Source organism: Hesperophylax consimilis, chromosome 1 (assembly GCF_061612785.1).
Source record: "Hesperophylax consimilis isolate HC1 chromosome 1, BYU_Hcon_1.0, whole genome shotgun sequence".
In the NCBI taxonomy this organism is placed as follows: domain Eukaryota; kingdom Metazoa; phylum Arthropoda; class Insecta; order Trichoptera; family Limnephilidae; genus Hesperophylax; species Hesperophylax consimilis.
Genome location: NC_142836.1, coordinates 13126766 through 13146420, shown reverse-complemented (window position 1 = coordinate 13146420; position 19655 = coordinate 13126766). Strand labels below are relative to the sequence as shown.

The window sequence follows — 19655 nt, the reverse complement described above, 5'->3', positions numbered from 1 at the left end:
AGTTTTTAGATTCGGATTTTCGTAATTCAGTGTTTCAATGATCTATGATGATATGATACGGAGCACTTGTAGCGCCTAGCAGATTGGCTCTCGTTTCGCGTGCCGTGACTTTAGACCTCTGATACCAACACCGAGATAATCCCACCCACACACGGTGAGATTATACCGCACACACACTGTCGCAGTTCACCAATACACAGGTGAGGTAGCATCCTCGCGGGCAGCGGAGAAGAAGCTAGCAATATTCAGGTAGAAGAGAACCTCCCAAAATCATCCTATCCCTTTTTTCGTTGGACCATTTTATCCGCCGGAGAAGAGACTAGCGCGTTGTGTTGTGCCATCTTCGTAAAAAGTGATTTTTTTCAGTATAGAAAAGCAAGAAGCCGGTATTGTTCGAGATGAAAGGAAAGAGTCTGGTAGAGGTCCCGCTCTAGCTTGCATGGGGCCCGCTTGCGCGGAGAGAGACGAGCGCAGTTCCGCGTGGGAGCCGGGTGATCTCATATAGAGCCTTCGGAAGTTTTCCACGCAAGCTGGGAGCAGTTAGAAGCTCGCTACCACTGGCATAGCGGAGTTGAACCAGTGTATGTGGACTTCTGGCTTTATTCTCGCTTCGGCCACTGCAGTTGGAGCATTAAGCCACGGAGGAACTCGCTCCATTTCCACTCACGAAGTATTTAGAGTCACGAAGCCAGACCAGACACTGTGGCGTATTACAGGAGCTGGACTTGATAAATAGCCTTTTGCACCGCACTGTTGCTTGGGACGTTGTAGAGACTTGTCGCGTTAATCCCACCAGGATTTAGCATTCATCACCGTTCATCCTCACTGCCGCTGCTTACTGCTTCTGCTTACTACCTCACTGCCGCGACTGCTTTGACTGCCTTCACTGCCTTCACTGCCTTCACTGCCTTCACTGCCTTCACTGCCGCTACTGCACGCGCCGCGGGAGACCAGGTGAGTTTATGGAAGCCATTTCATCTTTTAATCGTTTCTCTGTCGCCGTTTATTTTATTGATTTACAGCCAATTTTAAAATCACGCTTGACACATTTTACTGAAGCACCGAAAGTGATTATGCTCAACAAAAGTAGACATTATTATTTGTGGGTTATTTTTTTACGATTAAACTCACGGAATTTCAATGTCTATGATATTAAAAATTCTAAAAATTACCCTCTAGATGACCACCGTGAAATGATGTTGATCTACAGTTGCTTTAATATGTTTGATTATTCTGAATGTATTGTTTGGTGATTGATTAAACTTTAATCCGATGGCTTTTAAATATGTATTTTAACTGTATTTTGAAATTTGTATTTAGATATCATTTTCACATGGACTTCTATATTTTTCTTATTTTAGCTGTTATGTATTTAATAATATATACAAATATTATTTCCTTGTACTGTTTGAAAGGGAATATTTCTTTCAAAATGATTTAATATAAATACGTTTTCCTTGTATTTATTATATTTTATATAAGTACATGCGACCGTATTTTTATAGTGTTCTTAAAACTCCTTTTGCAAACATCTTATCGTCATTCGGTTCAATGTCACACAGAACAATAAAACTAAGTGAATTTTGGGATAACGCACTGTAGATAAATATTTATGCACCAAAATTAAGATAAGTCTCGCTATACAGAATGTACCTCTATATTTAATCCACACCGTGGACTTTATCAGCAGATTTCAACTTTTAAATATTTATTCTCAGCGAATTATAGAACACACTAAACTTCTTACGCACCAGTAAAAAAATATCAACACAGTAAAATATACTTTCATTTCATTTTTAACTTCGTCCTGTCGTCCTGCGTACTGTCACCTTCTATGTATTATTTTACATGTAAATCGGTAGGTAATTAACTTTATGATCTTGAAATTTAAATAATTATGAAATATTTGCATTAATGAATAAAAACTATGCTTCGTCCATCTCATTACATGTTTAAAATCAAAGGGTTAAATTAAATATTACTTAGAAATTTCAAGGAAATTGTCAATCAACACCGATGTCATGTATCGGTTTCACTCGTGAAAATGTCAGATTACAATTATGTTGAAACTAAATACGGATGAGTTAATTGATTTATTTTGTCTTCTTGTATCACGCAGGCTAATTTATTAAAATATTTTCATGAAGAAAAGTGTAAAAGATAATAATGCACCTAGATCATCTCACATTGAAACTCGTAGCTTACTAGGAGTTCCTATCAATCAAATGTGAGTATATTTATGTAGGTATAAATTAAGAGCCAAAATATTTATAAATATAAAAAAAATGTTCATAAACGTATCTTTGTCGCACCTAGATACATTTAACGAGCTACTTAACTTAATACGAAGACATTTTTAACCTAACCCTTTGAGTAGGTAATCATAAATAATCCCTCCTACTTTTTAATAAGTAGGTAGATACACGTCGTTCCTGTTTTAATCAAAAACGTTAAATCATGTTAGTTGACCATATCGTTTAGGTACCTTCGTATAAACTTACCACATTTACAGTAGAGCAATTGCTTATTTTATTTCCCGTTAATTATGTGAATAAATCTTATTTGTAACTGTCCATGATGTTACTTATTGATTGCTACAATTATATAAAATTATGAGACAACTTAAAAACACAATCATTAAAATGAAAATAATAAAGTAACCATCTCACAAACTGTTTGTTAGATCAGGTAAGTTTTTTTTTTTTTTTTTTTGTTAGATGTTCAAGAGCACTCAAGAAGGGTTACCTACATAACTTCCCACATACCTAAGGTTAAGGGAAACCAACCCTTGCCTACCTCAATAGAAGCAATTCAACACCCTTATCCGTTATAAAAAACAAAGTAGTGTTTATCTATAAAAATGTTGGATTTAAAAATGCAGAATATTTAGAACATCGGCATCATAAATTTTTTTTACATTTTAGTGTTTTTTACTGCCAATATTACTAACAATATAAATTACTCTTTGTATTATTAGAAGGTTTATAAAAAATATAAAAAAATAGAAGATGTTACGACCTTTATAACAATCATGCAACTGCTTACACATCGCGTAGCATTTTTTCAAAAGAAAATTATAAGCAAAAATTCTACTTATGTTAGTCGGCTTTCGTGGTTAATTGTAAATTATGTCTTCATGTGCTATCTTTATGGTAGCATAATGAATGAAGAAAATAGTTTGCCTAATTAGAAAAGGTAAACACGCTTATAAGTTGTCAGTACCTATCTTGTTAATTTAGTTATGCCTGCGACGCATGTTACAGTAAGCGACGCGCGATCTTCTGACGAATTTGCAACACTAAGGGTGAAAGCTACATTGTATTTTAGAAAGCTACTTATCTTGTATCTTTATTTATGTATATGTTATACTGTTTCTGATACACCGTCTATACAAAAAGCATCAGTTAGATGGCATAATAATTGTTATACGATAATATTACGCCACATTATGTCAAATCAATTGCGCGTAATATATAACCTCCATTGTCAGGTACGGCAACCCATCCATACAAAATTTTCATTGACCACTCTCATATTTCTTGGTCATTGTCCCCTGTCACACGGCCATTCTCTGGTCTGTCTTTGCGCCAAACAAAAGATATTAGGGTTCGATGCAGCGCCTGTGTCGCTAAATGTATTTTTTTTGCATTTTGCAACAAAGTGTATAAATGACCAAATAATAGGTATCGAATGTTGAAAAGGTCGACTTTTGTGGCCAAGCGTATCGAAATATCGAGTGTGTGACATTGAAGTTGAATTACTTACGTATTTTATTTAGAAATCATGTTTTTTGCTCACAACCAATTGAAATAAGCTAATCGAAGTGAATTAAAAAACACGAAATAAAAATCACAACGTAATAATATTTAAAACTCCAATAAAAAAGGTGGATACAAAACATAGGGAGATCAGAAATAGAAAACGTACTGACACCAAATACCAACTGAAATAGAAACCACAAAACTGCAATAAAACACAATAGAATAATATATTTGTAATTTTTTTGGTGACTTCATATTATTAATATAATAAAATTTAATATTGAAATGAAATCACAAGCAAGGGAGATTCCAGAAAAGATATGATTATATCTACATAAAACAAATAGAGAATATTATAAAGCATTTATTATTATTAAAATTATTACTTAATTACTTATTACTTATTATTAAATCAAAACTGTCACTTCAACTATCTAGTCTATTTTTGCATTAAAAAATAATAACATATTAATTTTACCGGATACCCGTGTACACTAGTGTATTGCGTCTGTATGAGGGAAATTATACATTAAGGTATATCTAAGATTTAAGTACCATAATACAATATTTGATCTTACTGTTATTTCTTCTATCTGTATGCATTATTATACATACCTTTCGAATAATTATAATTTGAATGCAAATAGAAAATAATATTAACTACAAAACAAATGCATTGTGGAAATCAGCAGCGATTAATTTCTATCAAACATAAAAATCTAGAAAAGTAACGCTGTGTCCATCACAACAAGACAAAGGTTATTTTGCATTATTATTAATAAGGTGGTTTCCCAATTGAAGTGGACTATGAATAAACTGACCCCAAGCCAAATAATATATACTGATAAATATTCAAGTACAGTAAAATATTTAAAAATTTTCCTGCGTTTATTACGCACGGCGACACGATAATATTTGGTGAACAATCACGCATTGCTTCACATACTATTTTTCCTGGCGTTCAAAGCGATGACGCATCTCGTTGGAGAGGTAAGCTGCAGTATAAACAGGAAAAATACTTGTCGTTTGATTTGGCATCGTATGCTATACACGTAATATTGGTACCCACAGAACCTTACAGGTCCCGCAGGACACTTGGGGAGAGAATCCCTGTGGTGGCGGTGCCTGTGAGCAGTCCTTTGGGAGACATGTCCTCGCCTTTTACCCAATTGTGTTTGATACCGAGCTTTAGAGTGTGGCGATCACGTGTATCTTTTTGGGTGCTTTTATTGTCACTTTTGGGCGCCATTCGGCACATTTAGAGCATTGCCCGACAAAAAACTTGTCTTCTTGCAGAGGAAGAATCCCATAATCTTTTTCTTAAAGACAGAAAATTTCAAAGTAATATTTAGGATTCACTACAAATAAATCCACATTACTAACAGCTACTTACCTAATATATACAAAACATATATGCGTGAAGTATTTGAGTACAAAATTTCAATGCTTTTTCAATTTAAAAGGAGAAATTTTTTCTCTTAGTGTCCATAAAAATGTATTGTCTAATTTGTCAAGCTTTTGACTTTTTTCAAGAGCCTGCCGTATCTAGATCCTGAATTTGGAATCATAATATCTTCAAACCGTGTTGATATATTATTTATAATAGGGTAAACAAAACGAGTCAAGATAAGTGAGAGATCTGAAAGCTTTAGCGATGGCCAAACCATATATTTACCAGGCAATCATAAAACGGCCCGGAAACTGGAGTTTATTTTAGATAAAAGTGATTTTAGTAAATATACAATACAAATGAACCAACAACACAACACTATTGTTGGTTTTTCGTTTCACTGATCAAACAATTGAATAAATACGATGGATATGGCGCTTATTGGCGATACACATTTTGCTTATATATTTATTGATACCATTCCAAATTCCAACCAAAAATGACATTGTAGGTAATTTAGCAAACTTGTAAAAAATATAATTAGGATAGGTAGAGATTTTTCTACTCACATAAACTGCAAGAAGTTATAGTTTTTTGACAATAGACACATTTAGTTTGAAAAACACGTTCACCGAATTTAGCAATCGATAAAGGAAAAACATAAAAAGCCAAACAAAACTATTTGACTTCAACCAGCAATAAATGTCACACAGTTGACCACCCAAAGCAGACAGTGTGACTTTGGGTATATTTTCACAAAACACCATTAAAGTACATTGTTCAACACAAGAGTACCTGTCAAAGATATAATTAGGAAACGGCGTGTGTGTCCTGTTTGTTCCAAACAAAAAAAACTTCGCTACGGTGCGCCCGTCAATGGATCTCGAATATTCCCACAGGGATGAAAAAAAATTGAAGAAAGAAGTAAATAGTGGTGGAATGGATACAAAGGAACCCATAATCGGGTAATATATGGTCCTTAAGAAGAAGGCTGGGAAGGTAAACGGTTAAAAAAAAGCCTCATTTTCTAAAACAATGTTTTATAATAAACAAGGGCCGATTTAGTGACGTGAAATTCGGAAGAATTCTTTGGTAACTACCTGCGGTTGTTAAGTCATGTATTTTATATTGAGTAGGTAAAGATATTTTGTAAAAAAATGGATGGGAGGTTAAAATCTCCTGATGAAAGTAATTAATCTTCCCCCTTTTAATAATATCGTTTACACAATTTGCAAAGCTATGCTGAGTTTTTACGTACCTACAATAATTTACACATTTTCTGACGAGAATTAACTATCCCTAACAAACAAGGAAGTTAAATAGAATTAATATATTTTTATACCAATAGTAGTAGTTATATTTAGAATACCTAATCCTAACCAAAAACTAATATTATTTTAATAAATATTCATGCCGTTTCCTTTGATGTTAATTTATATAATTCAAAATCGTTGAATCAAATGGTATTTTTAAACAAAGTAGCAAATAAACGGTTATATAATTGCCGGGTGTTTCGGTATTCACGTTTAGATTAACACCTAGGATACCATTAAAGTGGTAAATATATATCCTTCTATTCAACATAACATTACGAGTTAGAATCAGTCGCAGAACGTTCAAGCGGGCGGATTCCCACAGCCCGGGGCGACTTTGGCCCAACATCAGGCATCAACTTTACTCTACCAGTCTCTCGGCTGAGAAGATATTTTAGCTTCACTCATAATAATCGGGTCACGGATTTTTTCAACTCATATTAAAGCTGCCGCCGTATAAATTGTAGTCTTAAAACTTAGACGTGCATCGTAGATCCACTTGCTTTATGTTAATGGATCGCCCAGATGAGAACTTAACCAAAATATTTACCGTGAGAACGATTTGTACGGTCGGTGGCTGAGGTTCTCTCTCTTCGTTCTTCTACGCTTTGAATATATTAAACAAAAGGTCAATCTGTACTGTGTGGAGTTTGTACATACACGTCGTCATGATATAACTTCATAGATTCGACTGTGTCTTATTTTTTCATGTTTAAAAGGATATTTAAGACACTTATCTAAGAACAATTTAGTCCCAATAATGGTTTAATAAAAATTCGCAACAATATTTTTTTTACCAGCGCATACACGTATCTGCCTTAATAGAATCCATAATATACCAGGCGAGCATGAAGCGTAAAGGATGTAGTGTACTGAAGTGTGCCCGGGGCGACAGGCAGTTAGCTACTGAGCTACGCGCGCGTGTGCGGTAGCCGGCAGCTATTGGGATTCATAGGGTGGGCTCAAACATGAAAAATTAAAATAACAAGACTGTTTGTGTCACATTAGTTATAATGTGGAGATTTTTTTAAAGTACTACTAGGCTGTAACAATGTAATCTCTCCTACAGTGTAAACTGTTTATACATATTTACTTCAGAAAGATTTTTTGATAGATTTGTTAGTAGACATTTTCCATTGAAATTAACTCAAAAATTGAACATTTTTAAGGCTTTTGGGTTTCCTGCTTGTTACAACAAGGGTATTTTTAAACTTTAGGTTCATTCCTCTAGATTTATTTTTCTAAAATAACCATTCACACAACATCTTCGTTAGGAATATAAATGATCGAAACTTTTAAATTATCTTCAGTAGTAAATAAGTTTGGCAGAAAGTGGACGAATGAAAACTTTTAGAGCTTTCGAATACAGTAACTCTACTTTGTAACAGGAGCACAGAAGTTTGAACGGATGGCGGTTTCCCTTGAGCACCTCTGCCCACTTATTACACGGGCTATTAAGTTAACTACCGTATTACGCGCGCGTCTGAGGTAGCCGCGAGCAAACGGAAATGCCAACACGAGCCGAAGCGAGCCGAACACAGCCGGTAGAAAATTCACGAATACGATCGGAGAACAGAAGTTTTATTTATATTGTTATTTTCCCTTATCATTTTACAGTCCTAATACGTTCACTTGTTTGCATATATTTTTGCAACCTGACTATTTAGATTATCCTTACTAGTATTTTGATTTCAGTTGGGAATGATTGGTTTTGATTTCAGGTTTTTACTTATAAAACTTATTATTTTGCGGAGTCAAGTTAGAACTCACTTAAGGTAAACTAGCGTAGATAAATAAATGTTACAGAACGTATTGTAAATGTGTTTGCATTTCCGCAAACAACAATAATTTCCCAGGAATACGATTACGTTTTATAGGTTTTCCGCTCTGGAAACGTGAATTGCTGAGGCAAATTGGGAGTAAAGTTATGCCAGCTATTACGGCCGAGGGCGCAGTAAAATTTGGCATGGTTTTAAAATTTGGCGGGTAAAATGAGGCCTTCACCGCGACCAATGCAGCCAACCAAAGTGTGCTGAAAACTAATTCGAAACGGTCATGCAATTTGTTCTCTTTCAAAATTCAATGGGTTTAAAAGATTGTGTTTATTTTGTTTCAATGCAAAACTCAAGCTTATATCAAAAGCAAAACCTACTCATTTTGGAATAGAGTCAGCAAAAGAACTGGAAGTTACATATTGAATAAAACCATAAAAATGCAGCAAAATCCACTTATATAAATTTACAAATCTTTGCACAGTCTGTCGTGTTGTTCATGTCTATTTTTAAAAACAAATAAAAACAAGGCTTCTAATGGAAATATTAAACTTGCATGTTTTGTTCGCTTTGCACAGCCAATTACAAGAAAAATATGAAGTCAGTCGATTTGTACCTATTTTAGAGAAAAAAACACCAGTGGGCGGTAAAGACACAAACCCGAATGTTATAAAATTTCGTTCGATTTCGTCAACAACTCGCTTTGAATAACGTCGGTCGCTTCTTATACCGATATATTACGAAGAATTTTTAATTTGTATTGAACAGTCGTTTTCCTTACTCGGTGATAACAACTTATCGTTAGTAGTAACAAAATATATTAACATTGGTCGTAAAATGCTTATTTTATAGTTTAGCGATATTTGAGTGGCGCAGTAGGTGTCGAAAGCGGTTATGTTATATCTAAAGTTACAAGGAGTCCAGCATCTCGAGACGGTGAGCGGTGATCGGTGATCCCACGTAACCGAGGAAATACGGTTTAGTTCGCGGATGAGTAATAGGCGATTGGAACATCGGAGCTGGTAATCAGAAAAGCAATATGTTTTGTGTCCAATCTGTCCATAAAAATGTTTCCACGTATACCTTTTAATGCAGTCAAAAAAAAATATAAAAATAGGCGTAGAGTAAATATTTAAATTCACCGTTTAAAACAAAATTAAGTTATCTACTACTTTTATTTTATAAATAATCTTATAATGGATTAATTTTGTTAATAAGTAGCCACGTATAGGTATAAAAAAGTAAGTACTTAGGTACATAGAAATACTCGTAGGTAGTTTTTTAACTTATTTTTTTGTAAACGTCACGGAGAAAAATAAGTATAGATGATTTATTGAAATCCTGTTAAAAACTTGTTTTCAATAAATTTCCTCAAAAAAAAAAGTTAATTCAGAATATATCAGAACACGTGTTCATGCAAATTTTATTTTCCTCTTAAAAATAATGATCAAACTATACAATATTAGAATTTTCATGAAAACGTGTACCGACATCCTAATTGAAACCTGTCAATTCATTTGGCCTGTATTCCCGTTTTTAACAGGAATACGAATAGTTGACCAGAATTTTAATAAATTAGGAATAATTTATATTAGTAACCAGTAACTTTTGTTAGTATGTTACAAATTGTGTATCAGGCTGATTATAATACGAAAGGTAAACCGAGACAAATGTACAAGCAGATGCTAGATTAGAGGTTGGGAGGTATTTTAAATATACATCAATACGTTAATAAAATATTTTCCATAAGTTTAATTTACGGATATTAAATGAAATGATTATTTAAATTAAACATGTTATTCCCATGACTCAATAACAATCATATTTTTTTTGCATCAACGAAAATGTGGACTCATTCTATATATTTTTACATCCTGAATATTGAACAACTGTGACGCAAATTTGAAAGACACGATGTACATATTGCAAGATATTTTCTCATTGACTCACTCAAAAGGACAAGGATGTATCTAACAAGGTAATCTCGAATAGGTAGTAAACCTACCGCATGATTTATAATAAATAATATAATATGTTTCCCCCGCGGCTGCCTTAGTCACTCGATTAAAATTGAATGGAAATATTCGACATTGGAGTATACCTACTTTATGCCTACATAATTCCATAGATTTAAAACGATCGAATAAAATATAACAACTACAACAATGTTTGTAATTAGGTTCCAATTTTAAATAATAAAAAAAACTCTTTGGTAAGTAGGTTTTATTGTGTATCTAGGTAGGTACCTATTGTAGAAGATTTGTTTCGTTCTTGACAAAACGTTTTATTATGCAAGCGCGCTATGATTGGTGATTCAACTCGCGAGTGAAGGGTGTCTGCTACTGGTTTACGCGGCGGCCAATAGAGGCGCGAGATCGGGAGTTTAAAAAACGAATCGCTACCGGTATATAGCGGCCACATAGTGACTGTATACGCGGCCGCGGCTACTGTGTATGTTTGGGAGACTACTGTGTATGCAGCATGGGGCATGGCAATACAGGCCGTGTTGTGTTGGCTGCGTGTGGGCGGACTACGTGTTTCGGAAGATAGCCAGTTTTAAACGAAAATATTTCTTACTTTCTCTGAGTGCCACTTTGAAGATAGGTACCTAATGTTCTGAGAAAACAACAACATGTTTTTGTTAGGTCTATCCATTGAAAGTGAAGCTGTGTTTTTATCTAAATCAAACATTTATTATTTAATTGATACGTTTTCAAAGTTAGTAAAGTATGTTTCAATCTTATTTGTAATTATTAATCCAATTACAACAAAGAACCGAGTTTGTGTATTTTCACTGAAAAGAGAGTATTTTTTGTAGTACCTCCCCTTTAGTTATTTAGAAATATATATTATAATTAATTGTAGGTACCTACGTAGGACTTAAGGCCAGGGAGTTTGCTAAAACGAAAACATATTAAAAAAGACTCAAGCTGCAAAAAAATTTTTTTCATTATTTATCATTTTTTTATTATTATTTTTCAATTTAATAAATATTTAGAAAATGCAGAACATTTTTTTGACTATCACACTAGGCTAATTGTGTTGGCCCATGTTGTGGTAGTCATAATCGCTTTTATAATCTATTCTACCACTACACGCTTCTTCAAAATATTATCTCCCACCAAGGGTTAATCTTTCTGCCCCCTGAAATTCTTTGAAAAATAAAAATGATAAAGATTTCGAGAATATTAAAACATAAAAATGAAACATAGTGACGCAATAAAAATGAAATAATGAGCCGCTATGTACCAGGTACCAGGCGCGCATGAGATCCTGGAGGTATAGTTTTCCCACCGCGTGGGCTGTGATATATCGGCTCTCCCCCGGCCGGACTGGCCGCCCCGGGCGCACGCGCAGTTCCCAGACGCCAGGGGAACATGATCCCGCGCTGGTATTTCTCCACCATCACTACACCCGCCTTCGCAGGCCCGCGCTCGCGGTGGGAAACCTTTGAAAATGAACCGTTTACGAGGAATGTCGAAACAACGCGCGATTACCCGCGCCGTTTATGTCTTCCCGATAGCGGACCAATCTACTATCTACCTCCGCTCGAACTCATTTCAATAATTGAATACATAAAAACATTAACAACGGAGAAAAAATCTTAGATAGACAAAGGACATCATTAGGTAATTACAAAAAAATAAATAAATTCACCCAATAAAATCCGTTTTCAGTCCAACAACTTGATAATCAAATGATAATTTATATTTTTATCAGATGATAACGTGTTTGCTGGAGTAGTTAATTTCATTGAATCAATTAGACGGATCGTGTGAAAACTTATTTAAAATATACTTGTTTCTACAAAAAACGTGGTCTTTGGTTTCCAGTTTATGCAGTGATACCTATTTCAAAAACCAAAAAAATCTACGATCAGCGTTTGTAGATTGTTGTTTATTCGATTTTTTTAAATATTCGAAGCTCGCCGATGCCTAATTCACGATTCGGTGACCCAAATTTGATAAAAGCGACAAAAAAACTGTTTAACATTGTTCCGTTTGTTTGTGTGACGTGAATAAATTTACAATTAAAACACCCGTTATGATGAATTCCACTCTCGTTTGTTTGCAGCCGACTACGTATTAAGTTACGATGGTGTCAATTTCTCAGTTGTGTGTAAGCGTCTACACACAAATTAAACACACTTGCGGTAACTTGCTAATTTTAGAGAGATTTTAAATTGGTATCTTTGCTACAGTTATAATAAAGGTTTTGTTTGAAAGGTGCCTATTAGTACGTTTACAACATTTGATTATATCTGAGATCCACATATCTAACGCAGTACAAATGTTTCTTTAGACACCCATTGTAAAGATTTGCCTCCCAATCATAACAATTGGAGGTTTCCCATAGTGACTAACTACTTGGGAAATACAGCCACGCCCTCTGTCCTCACGATACCCTGGGATTATAATTCTATGGGAATATCAATTAATACCCATGGTAATTTTGTATGTATATACTCCGTATCACATAATTTTAGAATTCAAAACACTTGTATAAAAATAATTATCAACCTTGGTAAATAAGTTTGAGCGTGAGAACTTAGATTGCTTCAATGAACTATGAAATAAATAATGTAAATTATAAAAATAGGAAAGATGGCACCGATATTAATTAATTTATTTTTCATCAATTTTTGCATTTAGATATGAAACAATAGGTGATGCCTGATGACAATCTCATAGGTCACCAAAATCAGAGGAATCATTTATTTAAGCAATAGACAGCTTTTTATTATCTAGCCGTTTGTTCGTTTATTCGCCTGTGTTTACATGCCGACCGGTACGCGATGCGATATATAAAATACGTGTAAAAACATCATGTTAATTCTGAAGAGTTATTTAATAAAATCACCTGACCTCGAAGTGATAGACATTATATATATTATATTATATTCTTTGTTCCGTTCATACAAAGGGTAAACAATGTGTAGTGTTACTATGTAAGTACACAATATTATTATGAACACTTATTAAAAAATATATATATATATATACAATAAGTAAACGATAACCTCAAAATTAGATTCCACAATACAAATTGCAATCAAGAAACATGTTCACTGTGCAACAAACTAGCTAACGAGAAAAATATTAAATATTTAGGGGTCACTATTGATACAAATCTAAATGAAGAAATCGCAAATAAATAAAGCAATCTCTAAATTGGGACAAAGAATTAAGGAAGTACTCAATATTGAGAAAATGGTCTAGTTTTCTCTTGTGCAATCTTAAATCATTTACGGCAGTATAAGATAGGGTGGGGCGCTTTATGCATTTATCCAGCCTTTGTACAAAGTAACTAAAATATTTATCATTCGTCAATTATTTATACTGTTAAACTGCTAACCGAGAAATGTGTACTAAAAAATATGTTATTGTTAAAAAAAATAGAATGAGCAAAAGAAGTAATAATTTATTATACACCCCTCAAATAAACAAATGGATACACGTGGTAGTTTTATTGGTCCTCGTACATTTAAACTTTTATCAGAACAAATTCAAAGGACTTATAAAATATCACTTATGACTTATGAATATAATAATGGTGGCTGAATTCTTAAGATGGTCAAACACTATTCCTGTAAATTTTTCGTAAACTTTCGAGCTTCATTTTTTTTCTTCAGTATTTATTACCATTACTTCAAAATACATTATGTATTTGATATTAAATTATAAAACTTTATTTAATTTCTTCACAACAATATTACATCACATTCTTACGTTCGTATTTTAGTATTTTATTTTATTTAAAAAGTATATTTATTTTCGTATTCTATTATTAACTTCTTGTTATATTACCCACACACAGGCGGTTGCTTAGTGGATTCCCTATGTTTTATATAATATGCCTATTTAATTTTTTTTCTTAGAACGTCTGTTAGCGTAAATTATGTAGTAAAATTATTGGGAAAAATTAGGATCAGAATATAAAAATAAAAATTATAAATACACTCTCAATTTGACATCAGACGTAATTCCTCCCGGGCCTATACAAAAAAATACCATATGATCAAATATTCCCGCTTGACATCATTTTTTCAAGTAGGCTCGCTGTTTTTTATGGTATCCCAAAATGAAACCAAATTTTTGAAAGCAAATATAATTTTCTTTCAGATTTGTAAATAATACTTATTTGCAATAATTTAAAAAATAAATTTAACACAGACATGTAGCTGAAAAATCTATGATTTAACGATGATTTTTTTTCATTATTTTATTTTACCAATTTATACGAAACTACAAAACACATTTAGTTATATATAAGTATTATATTGGTTATTGTCACTTCGCTTACATAAAACTAATTGTTCCAAAAAATACCTAACTTAATCGTGTGAAGGGTTTTCTATTTTATGTCAATATTGGACAAAATTCCCAATTGCTCCTAATCGTCTGGGGCCAGTGAAATTATGGCATCCCAATTGGGGTATGTTGTGAGGCTGGAGGTGATGGGGAGAGGAGGAGATGGGGGAGAGGAAAGCGGGGAGTACCTGGCTATTCAGATTTAGTCACCAAATAGGGCTAAAGTAATTTCAAGCAAAGATTCAATTCTTAATGTTGGTCTTACACCAGGGCGATACTGAGAGTGTCTTCTGTTTTATAGAATTATTTCAAATTATACTGGAGTGTTTATAGTAAACTTTTAAATGCAAAGAAATAGCTTGGTGTTCTCTCTTTCGAAAACTGTTTATGTTATAACTCTGATCATAATAGCGAAGAAAATAAATAATTTAAAAGATATAGCACAACGTGACCCGAGTGATACAAACTCTTCACCATCACATCGATGGTTTAGAAATTACACTGAAATCAGAAGAACGCGTTTGTTTTCTGACTCCTCTAGTATAAGTCAACCTGTAAATAAACGACTCGTGTGGTATATGTGGTGGGTAGTGAATTGCCTTAAGCCCATAGATAGTAGATCTGCGCATGTGTTATTCGATATCCTCTACCACATTACGTCTAAATCTGAAATGACACGTAAAAGATCTACACCGAGAAGAGTCATAGAGACAAGATAGACATGGCTAGATAGAGTCGTGCTAGGCAATAGGAAATATAGGCATTGCTAAAGTCACTGCCGAGTCACTGAGCAGTTACTGAGCTCAGACATAAAGTCTTATGAATCACCCCGATGATTTGTGGTCGGTGAGTTTAAAACCGGAAATGTTTTATTACTGTCTGTTATAAACCTTTGCTAATTTTACGATTTTAACATAACTATCGTTAACATAATTTCATTAACATTCATAACATCCTACTTAGCAGATGCATAAAATAATACGATCAGGGATTAAAACTGACCTACCGGATATATAATTTCTAGTTTCATTATCAAGAGGTATAAGTTGCTTATGTATATTTAAGTACATACGTACTATACAGTGGATATGTATGGCTAGAAAGTAATTAATCTGAGAAGTATTGGGTTTATGATTGGCCTATCAGTAGATGATTCTAAGTATATTTTCTAATTGTAAGTTATGTCGAACCAAGCTCCTGCTGATAAGCTACTTCCAGTAGCTTCACGGGTACAAATTATACAAAATATCAATAGAATATATATTTTTTAATTATTAATTTAATGTTGTTTTAAAATTATAATAGTGTTAATTTATTTATATTTTTATTTTACAAGAGAAGGGTGTAATGTCATCCACGCTAGTTCGCCTGTCTTGTGGAGGACATTTACATGGATCAGTTAGTTAATTTTAACAAGGAAGACCATCATACTGTAAAAATTAAATAGAAAATTAACTAACCTCTCAGATAAATAAATTACTCTTTGAAGATAAGAAGGTTTAAATAGAAAAGGAATATGAGAAATGGAGCCCTAAAAATTTATTACCAACATTTAACCTTTTATCCTTACTGTATCTTTTAATTCTAAATCGGACCATTCCTGTTTATTTTTAATTTTATAGTTGGGCTTAATATTGTAGAAATTTATTCCATTGGCATTATTTTCAATATAATGGCAACACAAATCTACTCACGTTGACTTTGAAATTTGTTCTTCGCATTCCAATTTCTTCATTTTAGAGTTTGACAGTTCGTTTTAAACAAACAAGGAAAACAATATAACTAGAGTTGATTTAACATTTGATAAATGGCTATTTTGATACACACATTTAAAAAATACTAAAATCACCTTAACGTGTAATTATCTTCCTTGCAAAGCGCTAAATAATTTTTTCTTCTTCTTAGAATGTGGTCTAGAATCATTTCCTTTCGTAAAACACCACTAATTTCTGAACACCAATTGCTAAGAGTAAAAATATCCACTTTTACCACTTTGCATATTTTTAAACTTATATTCATTTTAAAACGAGCCATCTTTGTGTTACCATTTAAAACCTTTTAAATGATCGCAGTGCTATTAAGATTTGTAGGTAAATGTTAGACTGCAAAAACTTAGTGGCGACTTTCTGCAGGGACTTGCTTAACTGAAAGTTCTTTTTTTCTTGAGATTCGTGAAGAGAATTTATTGCTCTAGGATGTTTCTACACCTTTAAATATTTTTTCGACATTACACGGAAAAAAATTGCTGATTTATTAAAAAATCTCTTCACGTCATTGGTAATCCGGTTAAAAAAAGGATAGCAGGCTGTTTCATAGTAAAATTTTATTAAATTCCCAATATATCGGAACGCGTGGATTTGCATTTGCCTTGATAATATACAATGACGAAATGAGGAAATGTTAGAATTTTTATGATCACACATTCCGAAATCGTGATAATATATTCGAATTTTACTAAACGATTATTAAAAAACCTATCAATTCATTCATCAAGGGCCTGCAATCCCGCTTATAATCGAAATATGAGTATTTGAAGAGATTTTTAATGAATTAAAAATATTGAATATTATTAATTTTTCTCCGTGTATGTAATGACATCTCAATAAAGTTGTGGTCGTGTTGTTATAAATTTAGTAGTGTGTAATACCACATTTCGATTTTTCAGTTATCTATTAAAGAGGAAATTTCTGCAGTTTCACCTACATTAAAGCTCTTATCATGTTGACAAGACACTTTTCGTTAAATTCTCGGTCCTTTTGGCGGAATGTGTCGACTCACGGAACTTCATGCGCGCTATTTATTCAGATACAACAAAGGTTCCGAAGGGGAGGAACGTGGTTCACAAAAAAGATTTCTCGATTATTATTTTTTTACGATTCAAAGGCGGGGCTACATAAATAATATTGGTATGCAAATGAATGCTTATTATAAAATACTTAAAGTAGTCAAATATCGCACAAGGGTGTGAAGGGTTATTTTTATTCACAGTTTGAAGGATATATGAAAATGTGTTAGATTGTTGTATTTCTCATAGTAATTTTGTATTAAAAATACTTAGTTTGCTTGTGACTCTTTCTGTAACTCTGGTTCAATGAACTTGATAACTTTTGCTTTGAATTTAAGTTTCATTTTAAAAAGAGGCAGTGTTTGTTTGGAGAATTCAGGCAAATCATATAACATAATATTTTTAGCAGGAAATTATTTTAATTTCCATTTTCGAAATTGGAACTGATTGGTCGAGAATTCAGACTATAACATTGATGTATTATGTTTAGATGAGACACGAAGCGAATAAATTGGTTGCAATTTTTTACCTCCAGTTAGTTTAATTTGAACTACCTAACGCCGAATGAATGGAACTACTGACTTTGGTCCCCGCGCACTGCAACTCGCGTTATAATAGTGGAACTCGTTTCAACTAGATATTCGTACGCAATAGTGCTTCTATTGACTATCCCGTGATTTTTATTGGGTGTGCGCTAGTTTAAAATAAAATAATATTTTATTGGTGCTCCACTTTTGTTTATTTTATCACGTTTTTTTTATTATTTTATTACAATTTAATAACATTACAAATATTAGAGAAAAACAAAAACATATAAACCAATGATCAAAACATGTACAAATAAAAAAACAAAAATTATGTAGATGCGGCTTACTAGAAAAACAAAACAATTTTTTTTTTTTTTTTAATAAAAAGCTTAATATATTATTTCAAAACAAATATCAACAAATAGTCACCCAATACAGAAACTACATTATAATGTATTGGTTTCCTTTAGTTTACTAGATACCCCATTATTTGTAAGAAACTTTAATGTAACAATATTGTTTTTTTCAACATGTTATTTCATAATATTATTAACCACAAGGCTAGTCCTAGTGAGGTTAAAAATTGAAATGTAAACAACAACATTAAGTGAAGAAGAATAAATAATTATAAAATATATATGTATCATACAAATAGTGTGTCTGTTTTATGACAAGGATAGAAGAAATGAAAAAAAAGTGATAAAAACCAGAAGTAAAGCCGAAATATAAAATATTGCAAAAATAAATAACTAAATTATTTAGTGAAGAGTAAAGAGTTTAATTATAATAAAGGTCTATTAACGAATTGTTGAAAAAATCAAAAAAAGTACACAAACAAATATCAACACCAATACATTATCTTGAGGTTTATTCTCAGGCGATGCCATACGTAGTAATGCAAAATCATGTGTTTTTGGTTTGAAAATTTGGTCGCCTAGAAATCATTCAGATGCTTTAATTAAATACTGCGAGTAGAATACATCTTGGCATTTGAAATAATCGTGTATTTTTTAGATAAGTCTTTTTATAAGCCCAGAAAAAAATAATGTATAAGGCCTATGAAAACTGCTTTAAAGTTTAAAATCTACTACTTACGAACCCATTTTCGGTTATGATTTTATTGAATAATGTGGAAAATTAGGTTATTTATAAAATGATCGAAAAAAATTTAAATATTTATGCCTGAAAATCAAAGTAAAAGTAAAAGGCACTTTTTGGCCATGTTTTTTTCTTGCATAAATCAAAACAGGCGGATGGTGTTAAGCGGGAATTTAAACCGTATCGCCATCTACGTAAGGGTTATTATTGATAGCGGCTCAATTTAAAATATAACACAACGTAGTGCATCGCCTTAACAAGAAATAATTTTTCTTGAGACTCGTCTCAAGCAAAATTATGACTTGTCTCTAGTTTCCTTACCCGGGACTATAATATTAATTAATAACAACCGAGCTGATTAGTTTACATTAATTTTTAAGTAAGTCATGTACGCAATGTGTGTTTGATACAGCTGTCCATGACATGCTAACACACGTGACTCTTAAAGTTTAAGAGATGTGCTCAAATTTTCTATGAACGGCTTCTTTGCGCTTTATGGTATATAGGTAATTGAGCAGAGGGTCCCAAATATGAGAAGCATACTCAAGATGACTATGATAATAGGATTAATATACATATATTAGGGTTTGAATATTGGTGAACTCCTTTATAATTTGGAATAAAAATCCTAACATGCTAAGGGATTTATCAACAATCATATCCACGTGTGTTTAGAATGAAAATTTGCACAGTGTTTA

The 19655-nt window shown here is 32.8% G+C and overlaps 1 protein-coding gene across 2 annotated transcripts in view; it reads left to right on the top strand.

The window, feature by feature from the left end:
- Positions 1-535: 535 nt before the first annotated feature.
- The window catches only part of drm (odd-skipped family member drumstick), a 33776-nt gene continuing 14656 nt past the window's right edge, over positions 536-19655 (top strand). For both annotated transcript variants that reach the window (XM_089649218.1, XM_089649307.1), the window contains exon 1: positions 536-954. The gene's annotated coding sequence lies outside the window, so the exon portion shown is untranslated. The remainder of the gene's footprint in view (positions 955-19655) is intronic.